This window comes from Lampetra planeri, chromosome 2 (assembly GCF_965212315.1).
Source record: "Lampetra planeri chromosome 2, kcLamPlan1.2.h2, whole genome shotgun sequence".
NCBI lineage: Eukaryota > Metazoa > Chordata > Hyperoartia > Petromyzontiformes > Petromyzontidae > Lampetra > Lampetra planeri.
The window spans coordinates 6,484,848-6,495,595 of record NC_136108.1 but is presented as its reverse complement, the minus strand read 5'-3'; the positions used below and the strand labels follow the sequence as shown (position 1 = coordinate 6,495,595).

The 10,748-nt window shown below is 47.7% G+C and overlaps 1 long non-coding RNA gene across 1 annotated transcript; it reads right to left on the bottom strand.

Moving 5' to 3' along the window:
- Window positions 1-2,866, bottom strand: LOC144733420 (uncharacterized). Its single transcript, XR_013588357.1, has 3 exons — window positions 2,660-2,866; window positions 1,698-1,915; window positions 1-1,230 (listed from the first exon to the last, which is right to left on the bottom strand). It is a non-coding gene; the product is annotated as an uncharacterized LOC144733420 (long non-coding RNA).
- Between the last annotated feature and the right edge of the window lie 7,882 nt (window positions 2,867-10,748).

Genomic DNA, 10,748 nt, shown 5'->3' with positions numbered 1-10,748 from the left:
TGTTTGGAAGGGGACATTTTTATTTTCTTCTGGGTTAAAGCCACAGCTGTCGAGGTGGGGATCGAGCAGTTGTATGTGCATGCCCTATCGTGCCATGCGATCGTGTGATGCATGGCCCAGCTCACGAAAGTGTCCGATAACCGTAAATCCAGACACCCTGATAGGGGAGACTGGTTACAGGCCATACATAATAAAGTGGTTTATCTGGCGACCTTGGAGAGAAGTTGTCATATACAATATTACATTCAGTAAAATGTATAGCCACCAGTCTGCCACTTATGACCATTCGTGTACGCCATAGACGATACAACCGCGTTGTTTTGACTGGTTGCAGAGGCATGACACGTCACATTTTCTAAGCTGTTCTTTACATTTTTTATTTCCCACAGTCGCCATCCCACTGTGCACACGTCCGCATCTGGCGCGGCACCAGTTCACTTGGAGTGCTGTCGTTTTTTTTAAATTGTTGTATGATGAGTGAAAGTGAGGTTTTGGTGGCTCGTTGCTTTCGCTCGGAGCACGCTCTGCATGAGCCCCATCTCGTTTGCCCTTCGATCACCATGTGCTTCCACTCAACTGCATGAGCTCATGTCACATTGCTGCATACCAGCACCATCTACTGGGCCGTATTTGCCCAGAGTAATCGCTGCCTTTTAACATCGATGTCTCATTCACATTGTGTCGATGCCTCTGCTGTTAATATGATTTTTTTACAATCGTGTAATGAATGTGAAGTATTGATTAAAATGTGCGATGCAGTTTTTCATACCTTTTTTCCCCCCGATACGATGTCTTCTACAACATCTCGAACCATTCTTTCTCAATCAATTACTGGCCAAATTCCAACACCTACAAATCTATCGTAGGATGCCTCGGTCCATAGTTATTTCCAATTTGAAGTTTGTATACATACATGAGTACTCGGCATACACCTAGAGGAATAACTTGAGTTTTCATTTAATTATTTCCGTACGGTAAATGTCCTTTGGTGTTTGCTTCATTCGGTCCTTGGCGGCGTAAATCACATGCGAGTCAGAGAGGTGCGCGAGGGAGAATCGGGTGAATAGGTGAGCTCCTGGGGTGAGTTTGGGGGAGTTGGTGAAACGAGTGTGTGGGAGTCACGTGTCTGTGAGAGCCGGAGGGTTGAGTATGGAGGAGGGGGGGTTCTGGGAGGATGCACTGCTGCCCAGCTTAAGGTCTCCCGATGAACCGCGTTCTCAGTCGATGAACCTGTCGTGGCAGCCATAACGCACCAGTTAAAATCTGTAGCAATCTGTGCAGTGATGCATACTATGTTGTAAATGTGCAACATTACATATCAGTTACAATAATACTTTAGTTTTATATCGCGTCATTTATGGCAACAGCATCCCACAACGCTGGACATTAATTATACATAGGGACCCATATACGCGGTCGGCTACGCACGGTGCGAAAGAAGCCCAGCACACACGCACACATACCAAGCAAATGAACACACTATTACCAAACAAAATAAAAAATGAATAAACGAATTAATAAATTGCACCAGGACAAAAAAACACAAACAACAAAAAAATGAATCAAACAAAAAGATGAATTATATATGAAAATTCAGCATAAATCGCTTCAATATTTCGACATTCTTACAGGTGTTCAAGGAATAAGTGCCCGGCATCAGCTGACAGTGGATGACTGGGTCTCCGCTGGTGTCTCACCGGCCTGGGTGCACAAGCAACGATGGCAGGGCGCTGCTGCCCGTGGCGTCGGGCCTGCAGGGCGGTGCCCTCTGGCACCGCATGCCACAGACGAGATGCCCTGCTGTTCCGAGGTCGAAAATTCAGCAAAAACTACCGTGATGGCACCTGACGTCCTGCCCCTCCAAACGCACCAGACCACGAAGACCAGGGCCAGCACTGGAGCCACCAATGTGGCCCTGCGACAGACAGACGACGACACTTTCATTTTTATTTTACCAGGTAAGGTCCACGGAGCTATATAGCTCTTTTTCAAAAGTGACCAGGTCACAAATGTTAGCCCAATTAATTGGCTTATCAAGTGGACATTTTATTGCAGCTAAATACTCTAAAATGCACGTTTATAAATGTGGATGGAAAACCCGGAGGACCCACGCGACCACGGGGAGAGAAACACCGCGAACTCCAAATATACAGGCCTCAAGAGTCGGGATTGACCCCACGGCCTCCTCCATACCAGGCGAGGTAGTTAACATCTCACTACCGCGGCGCCCGGTGTGATGGATACACTCGAGCGCTCACGGGCGATGAGAGGCATTTGCACTGAGATCAGCATGACTGGCGCGAGAGTCCACGGAAACGTGGAAAGTTGGTATGACTTGGTAGCAGCGTTTTTGATCCCACGAGTTGCATCTGTGAGCAGATGCGTTCATTTACCCTCCTGAGATGTTTAATCCGACGCTTAATTAAGCGTGTCTGTGGCATCTTCACTTGGCTGTTTAGGCACCGAAACGAATGGAATGTGAGAAATCGCAGATGGGGATTTTATAACGAGCCGAGTTCAGGTAAATCTGCGCCTTCGAAACGCTATTGTCTCAATGCACATAATCGAGGCTCGTCGTACGCAGGTTGTAGAACATGGACACTAAGTCTCTCCCACTTATCAAACAATCCCAAACACAACTGGAAATCAAAACACTTACCAGTTGTAGGAAAAAGACTCGAACACTTTCACCAGCATGCTGGTGCTCGGTTACACGAATGCTCGGACTTAAGCCAAGCGTGGACATGAACATATGCACTCCGTCTTGCTGTGCGCAGCCAGGATATGCTCCACGATCGGTGCTCTCTCTACATGATGCATTCGTGTTCGTTAGAATAAGCTGCAGCCCAAATGTGACCGTGTAACAAACGCGTCGCCAAATGACGGCACCAGCGTTAAACATTTACTCGAGTTGATGCTGTTAATTCACGTGGCGACAAATGGGTGATTGTAATATTCATGCTATTCGTTGTTGTTGTTCTTGCCGTGCTACAGCACTTACGGGTCATTATTGCAAAGGTCATTATTGCACTGGTCACGCCTCGGACATTTGTATTATGCCCTCGTGCATGTTAACACGCGGTCAGGCTGGCTGCATAGCATTTAAAACAAGTGGTTATATTTATACTTCGCAACGAAACGCCGCTTATCCGTGCCGACATATATGTGTACATGTACAGCGCTTATGTCAGTCCACCGCTGGATGACGGCCTTCCCACGGATCGTATAAGTTGTTTGACCATACTTCACCGCGACGGTCAGTGCGAGTCGGTGAAGGAGAGGGGGGGAACTCGTTCAGATGTCACTCGTCGCTGATGTTCGCCGTGGCCTGGAATCGAACTTAGGTGACGGGTTCGTCGCGCAGGCTACTAATCACTGCACTACTTCAGTAATGGATGCATTCGTATGTAATGTATACATGTGTAGCATGTCGACCTCAAGTACTTTATACGATAGCAGTAATCACAAATTGGGCAATGTACAGGGTGGTCAAGATGTATTGTGACCCCCATTTAATTCTCCAATACTTGATATTGTTTTTAAAGTAAGGTGTATTTGAAACATAAATTAACGTGCAAAAGGTACAAACACATTTCGGGGTCAAATAATTGTGGGGGGGGGGGGGGTCACAAAACATATGGATCACTCGGTCTACGCACCACATGCAAACACCACTGAGTATTTAATTATGATGACGAATGTGCCCCACACTGAGTGTGTGTGTATGTATTATTACGACACATGTTTACCCAGGAAAGCCTTGGCTGAGTCTCATCCGTCTTTTCCAGGAGGGTCCTTAGCAGTTATCGCTGTCGGGGGAGCGATGATTGCACGGTAGATTACAACTGAGCAGTCTGGTGCGAGGTGTTTGGTGCAGCTTACAGCTCACGGCTGACGCATGCTCGAAAGTGTGAAACCGCTCCTCTTTGTACGGACAAAGCGACGAGCTGAGGCACCTGGGCAGTCCCCCCGTGTCTCGCTGGTTACCGGCACCACCGGCGAGAGGCGAGCATATCCCCTACAATTAGAGTTTAATTCATAATTAGATAGGCTATCTTTTTTTTCTTCCAATAGAAGCAGCTGTCAGTTGCTCACATTTGAAACAAACTCAGCAAAAGGGGAAGTAACCGACGTCGATGAGTTTATTGGATTTGTTACGCGGGTGATCCCGTTTTGCCAGTTTCCCGGCTATTTTTTTGTTTCTGCGGGGGAGATCCGCCGTGCGTGATCACAGTAGCAGCGGCAAAACCAAGAGGCAAAAATCAACCTCGTCAACATTGAAACGCACGAGTACAGCGTCCTGAAGGAATATTGCGCAACTAACACTCGGGGTATATTTTAACGGCTGGTGTTTGACAATGTGTTTCCTCCGTCATCTTTGCACCGCTTTTTTAAATATAAAAAGCGGTTTGCTTTTAAAGGTGGCAGTCGTCCCAATGTAACCTTATCGCCTGCATGCATCACAGGACACTGAATACAATCGCGCATCACAACGCGGATTTGTATAATACACCTACACACAGGCAGTACTGTAAGATGCAATTTCCCGATTGCAGGAGCCGTGATTAGCACCAACACTCGATGTCTTAGTGATGATTATTATAAGATAATAATCCATTTATGCAGTATATCCGTGGGAACTCGAACGTCAACATTTTCCCATGGTTTAAATGCTTGGAACTTTTTACCCCCCCAACATCATATGGCGGTGAATACGCTTGTCCAAATACCGTGATCATTCATGCATGGTGAGAGTGGTGAAAGTTGAGAGTGGTTGGAGGCCGCTGTGTGGCTGGTGTTGGGTTGCAGTTTCAACAGAAACCGTGCCCCCCAGCCCTGCCCACCACAGATGACACCCACCCCCCCGCCCCCCACAGATGACACCCCCTCCTCCCCTCCCCAGAATATGACATCACTGCCCCACACAGATGATGGAACAATGCGGCCACCTGATGCACAAACAGCGCGTCAAAGAGCCGGCGGCTCGCGTCTGCGGGCCACAAATTCCAAACCATCGGTCCACATCTCAAATACTCCGCTGGTGCTGTCTTCACTTCTTCAAAGCAGGAATGGACGAGATCCACTCTGCGTCTGAACAGACAAATTGAGTGGATAACAAATCTAAAATTGCATCTTTAATCCGCTGATATTAATTCATACGAAAGAAGAAGATGAGCTGTATTATTGAGTTTTTGGGCAATTGCTATTATATATATATATTTCATTTTAAGGCAGTGTTTTTGAAGAATCTGTTGATTTGTGTTGTTGTTTTGTTGCTTGTGCGAACAGCCAACTGGGTAATCGACAAATAATTTGGTCAAAATTAAATGCACAAGCGCTGCCCTTCAGCGCTCTCTTGCGTCAAGGCCTGGGAGTGACGCAGATCGCGTGCCCAGAAGAGTCGCGATCAGCAGCAGCACGAGCGGCAGTGATTTGTCACGTGTGGGTGTCAACGGGACGAGACTCGTTATAATACAGCCGCCTTGTGTTGCCGTCGAGATATTATTTGAAACGAAACCGCCTCGCGTTCGTCAATTACTGTTGTCTTGTACAATTCCCATAGTTAGTCCCGGATGACGGCTCGCGTGTAACTCATTTGCGCATAAACGCTCACCCATTATCTGACTCGGCAAAGTGCGCCAACCTTACTGAGCCACACGACGCCTCGAAGTGTTCGAGTGGACGCATCCGCACGAGAACCCCAGCCACGAGACAGAGTATGCGGCGCAGGGAGAGGGAGGGATGAACTCCTCCACCGCAGAAGAGAACCCGGGAGCTGTCCACCCGCCCTTGGTGCTGAGAGAGCGTCCTCGTGCGAGCGAGTCTGCCGGAGAAGAACGTCGCTTGGATTGTGGCCCCCTGGGTGCGGTGTCCAAAGGGATTCGTGGCACTCTCGACGAGTGGGTCGTGATTCCATGGGTGAGAAGGTCACGGTCAACCTTCTTGGTGAGGGCACCCCCCTCCCCCTTGTCAGTGTGAGAAGTTCGTGACCCCGTGGGGGTAAGGACGTCGAGGTCTCTCGGGTGAGGGGTTCATGATCGCGATAATTAGGGGGTCATGGTGCCCTAGGTAAGGGGGTCATGGTGCCTTAGGTAAAGGGGTCGTGGTGCCTTGGGGTCGTGGTTCTCGAGTTCAGGGGGTCGTGGCCCGCTCGGCTGTCGTCACTCGGCTCGCGTCTCTGGGAGGAGCCGGGCCAGTGTGGAGGCTCCTCCTCGGCCCGGCCTCCCCCTCACCCCGCCCGGGCGGCGGCGCTCGCAGCCCAGGGGTTCCCCAGGTCGATCTGAGCAGGAGCGAGGAGGAACGGAGGAGAGGAGCAGCGAGCAGGGAGAGAGGGACGAGAGGAGGCGGCTCTCCGCCTATGCCGACCACAGCGATGGTGGCGGCGCGGAGCGGCGCGCACCCGGTGCCTTGCGACTGGGTTCCCTGTCTCGACAAAAGGTACGCCTGGGGCAGGGTCGGGTGGACGTGGGGGTGGGTGGGGGGCAGCGGTAGGCAAAGTCGGGTCAGGGCAGGGCCGGGTTAGACGGGGGCAGAGGTTAGAGAGGAGCTGGGGCAGGGCCGGCCCCTCCCTGCCGCGCCCGGCGGGTGAGCGCGGAGACTCACACGGCAGGACAATGCATCGTGTAGCCGAGCGGCGGAGCCGGCACCGGCGATCCGCTGCGTGCGGGTGGTGTCTCAGCTGGGAGAGACAAAGGCGCGGAAGGGGGATGACGCGGTGATGCACGAGGAGACGGGGGCTCGTGATGAGGTACTGCACCCGTAGGGTCGTCTTTGTTCCGCTCTTGTCAGTCCACGTTGCCCGCAGACGGCTCCGACGTGAAGCGTGCTGATGGTGAGTGATGGTGGTGGTGGGGATGACCACACGTGCGCTATGATGATGATGGTGGTGGTGGTGACCGTAATTGTACATGAGACTTGAGATGGTGATGATGGTGGTTGTCAGTATGATCGCATGTAAGGCGTGTGTGGTGGTAGTTGTGGTGGTGGTGGTGATAATGATGGTGATAATGATCGCACGTGTGATGTGTAATGATGATGGTGATGATGAATGACGGTGCTGATGATCGCACGTGAGACTAGGACATTAATGGTGATCACAACGCGAGACGGACTCTGGCGATTATGTAAACCTTTTGTTATGGGTAGTGTGCAAAATAGACAATGGCCTGGAAAAAGGAATGTTTAAACGGAATTATGCATCTCAACACGTACAACTAAAATGTGTATGCTTGTATCTCATATTTTCAGTGTTGGTCATGCATAAAAGAAATGCAATTCATGAACATATTAAGACACAAGTAAATGCATGTCATGATTCATTTGAGTGGTCTGAAATGTTAACGAGCATGCAACTTGCATTCAATTTATGATGCTGTATTTTGCTTTGATTTAGAAATAATGACGTTTGCTATCAGTTGGCCTGTGTGCCAGTTTGAGATAACAGTTCCCAGGTAATTGCCACGACATTTATTATAATGAAAACTATATATATTGCGGACGTTAAAGGCCCAACCACGTTGTTATTCACAAGATTAGGCCATACTGTGTCATTGCCATAGTCAGAATCATGTCTGAAATATTATCTGCACGTAAATTGTTGCAATGATAACAATTTGCAGCAATAACTGTTCCTGTGTGACTATTACCATCATCCAGGCCTTTCTTGTAAAGTATTACATTTCAGTTGCCCCCTCACTTAGAAAAATAAAGAAAATTAATTACTCATCCGATTCAAAATGCTAGCCTTGATTTATACATTGTTAACCATCTCAGATGTGTTAATGCAGGCATTAAAACAACCATTGGAAATTAACTACAAGTTAAGTTATTGAAGAGCTTAACAAAATTGGGCTAAACATAAAAATTATTTAAAAAAACGAATTCACGTTCCACAAATTCACTGAACAAAAGAATATATTTCTTGGAGAAACACAACTGCAAAATACAGACGTCTACCTTAGGCAATTATTAAAGGCAACCCTGGAACAAATGATTAAATCAAGAGGCAAGCGAGAGCAGGGTGAAATGCTTATGGAAACCTGAACTTGATTATGAAAAGCCACATACTAATGTGTCTACAAAGGAGCGTTTTCAATCACTGGACGTTACCTGTTACGATACGGATTGGAAGCATGAACACTGATAAAGATAAAATGGGTGGGTGGTGCTGAAAAGTGTGGAAAGAAACGTGGATCGGTGCGTGTTTGTGAGATAGAAATAATAACTCGTCAATCGGAGAATCAATCCAAAGAGGAGATGCGGACTTTGGCGGAACACATTTCGAGAAAGGATGATGGCCTGTGGTCACGACTAACGACAGAGGGGGTACACAAAAGAGGGAACACACCCCCCCGAGATGGAGTGATGAGATCAGCTTGCGTACATGAGCGAGGTGGATTGTGGTACCGCAGGATCATGAAAGACGGCATGGGTGGTGACGCCCAGCAGTGGACAGATCATGCTATATGTTATTTTTTATATATGCTCTTTTTAAGAAAATGGCATACATATACACACACATATGCTATTCGTATACATATATGCTATTTTTAAAGAGCATATATATACGGATACATTAAAATGCTAAAACAGAGTGTTTCCCATGCATTGCGCAGATTGCAAGGCAGGGGGGTCAGTGAAGGCACAGCTGGCCTTGGGTAAAGTGCTCAGTGCTGCCGAGTCCAGGGGGATGCATTCCGTACAGATGGCTCAGCAAGAATATTGGTAATTTCGTAACCAGTGTTGAAGCGTGGACCTCATTAGCCTGATCTTCTGTAAGTGGCACTAATGTTTTTTACGGGTGGAGGTTTAAAAAAAACGCATTGTCTATTGCCACATTTCCAAGTCGGAAAGAATGACATTAATTAGCAAGAAACACACGCGCGCTCAGAAATCGTAATGATAATCAATTAAAAAACGCACCCATTCAATTATGCAACGTTAATATTTCTAGAATATGGATTTACTGCTGCAAAATGCAAATGAGGTATCGGAGTGACAATTTCTGCGTGATGTACAGTGTCTGCATCTACTGCAGGTGGAAATCTTCACCCTCCTGGCTTTAAGCAGCCTGATTTTATTTGTGTGCACCCCCCAATGCTTGGTGGCGACACGTATAACACGCACATTTAATGCACCGTAGCCGTTTAGAATATCAGCTGGTGGGAATGGATGAGCCGTCGTTTGATGTAGCTTTCCGGGAGCGGGTCCGTGCCATCGGCCTTCCAGAGAATAGTCCAAAAATAGCAGCGCAGTAATGTAATTTAAAAGTTAAATAAAATCAGGAACCCTTGGAATACAGTATTCAACATTTCACATTTGCTCTACGTTTTTAGTGTGTTTTTTTAAGTCGTAATTTTTACGTGATTCTTTAAATATAAGAACATTGAAAGTTATATTTTCAATCACTCGACGTATTATTTATTCACCGATAATATATTTTTACATTCTCATACGTACAGTGCACTTTGTTTTAAAACGTGGGTAGCTGATCCTTGATTCATGTGGTTACAGAATCTGCGATTCATAGAATACGGGGAACTGCGCAGCTGGGTTGGCACTTGTGACACCTGCGCTGTTCGCTAAACAAAGCCTCCCACAAACACAAGCACCCCCAGCCAAGTTCACCGCAAAGACAAAGATCCCCTGTGCAGTATAGCCATTGCCAGACTGTTGGGGCAAGTGCTGTTAGCGAGCACCCATGAAAGCTGGCACAGTTCACGAGGGGGTGGGTGGTTTACACCACGCCCGGCAGCCTTTGTATCCCGAGTGCCAATGTTTACAGACTCCACCAGGTACTCCCTTAAGGCTCAGTCGACTAGTCCCCACCGTTATTGGTCGTGAACGGGAATCGAACTTGGGTTGCCGGGCTCGTAGGTGCAGTGCACTAACCACTGCACGACCGCAGCCCATAGGCTCACCACGCACACACACCCAGCTCAAGCTCGAGACACTGCATGCAACCTTAGCCAGAGCACGTGACTATGCGTTGTCAACAAGTGCATGATGTGTTTTTCTTACAGCACGTTCAATCTATGCGTTCGCGTGCTCACGAATACCGTGCGCGCCACGGTTAACTACCTCACCTGGTATTTCGACCCTGACGCCTGCTGTATATTTGGGGTTTGCGTGTCTCTCTCCGTGGTTGCGTGGATTTTTTTCTCCGGTTCCTCCGGGGGTTTCCCTTCGCATTTATAATCAACGTCACGCGTTTAGAGTATTTGGCTGCTATAGATTTCCACGTGATAACCCATTCCGTTGAGCTATCATTTGTGGCCAGATTGCTTCCGAAAAAAATAACAATAAGCTCAGTGGGCCTTACCTGGTAAAATACAAATACAATGTTTACGTACTTACTGTCTCAGAAGAGATAGAGCAGTGAGTGGCATGAGTGCTATGCAGGGATTGGAGGAAAGGCTGAACTAAATCGAGGTTACTTTGGAAGGATATATTTAGAGAGACGGAGGGGAGGAAAATGCGGCGAGAGAGTTTCCCAGTAGCAGGGCCATAACAAAACATCTAAGACCGTGAGAGAGATTTAATGTTGATACATAGGTGAATGGGAATCCGCGGAGGGGCTTTGATCATGTAATGTGGTCCACTCTGTGAATTTGAGTGACAAGCCGAGGTGGTTATATCAAGGTATACATACGTGTGTGTGTGTGTGTGCACATTGCACACAAGCCATTCGCGGTTAGCGTTACATAACAAAAAACTGCAATAGAAAACGATAAAATTGTTGAATACTT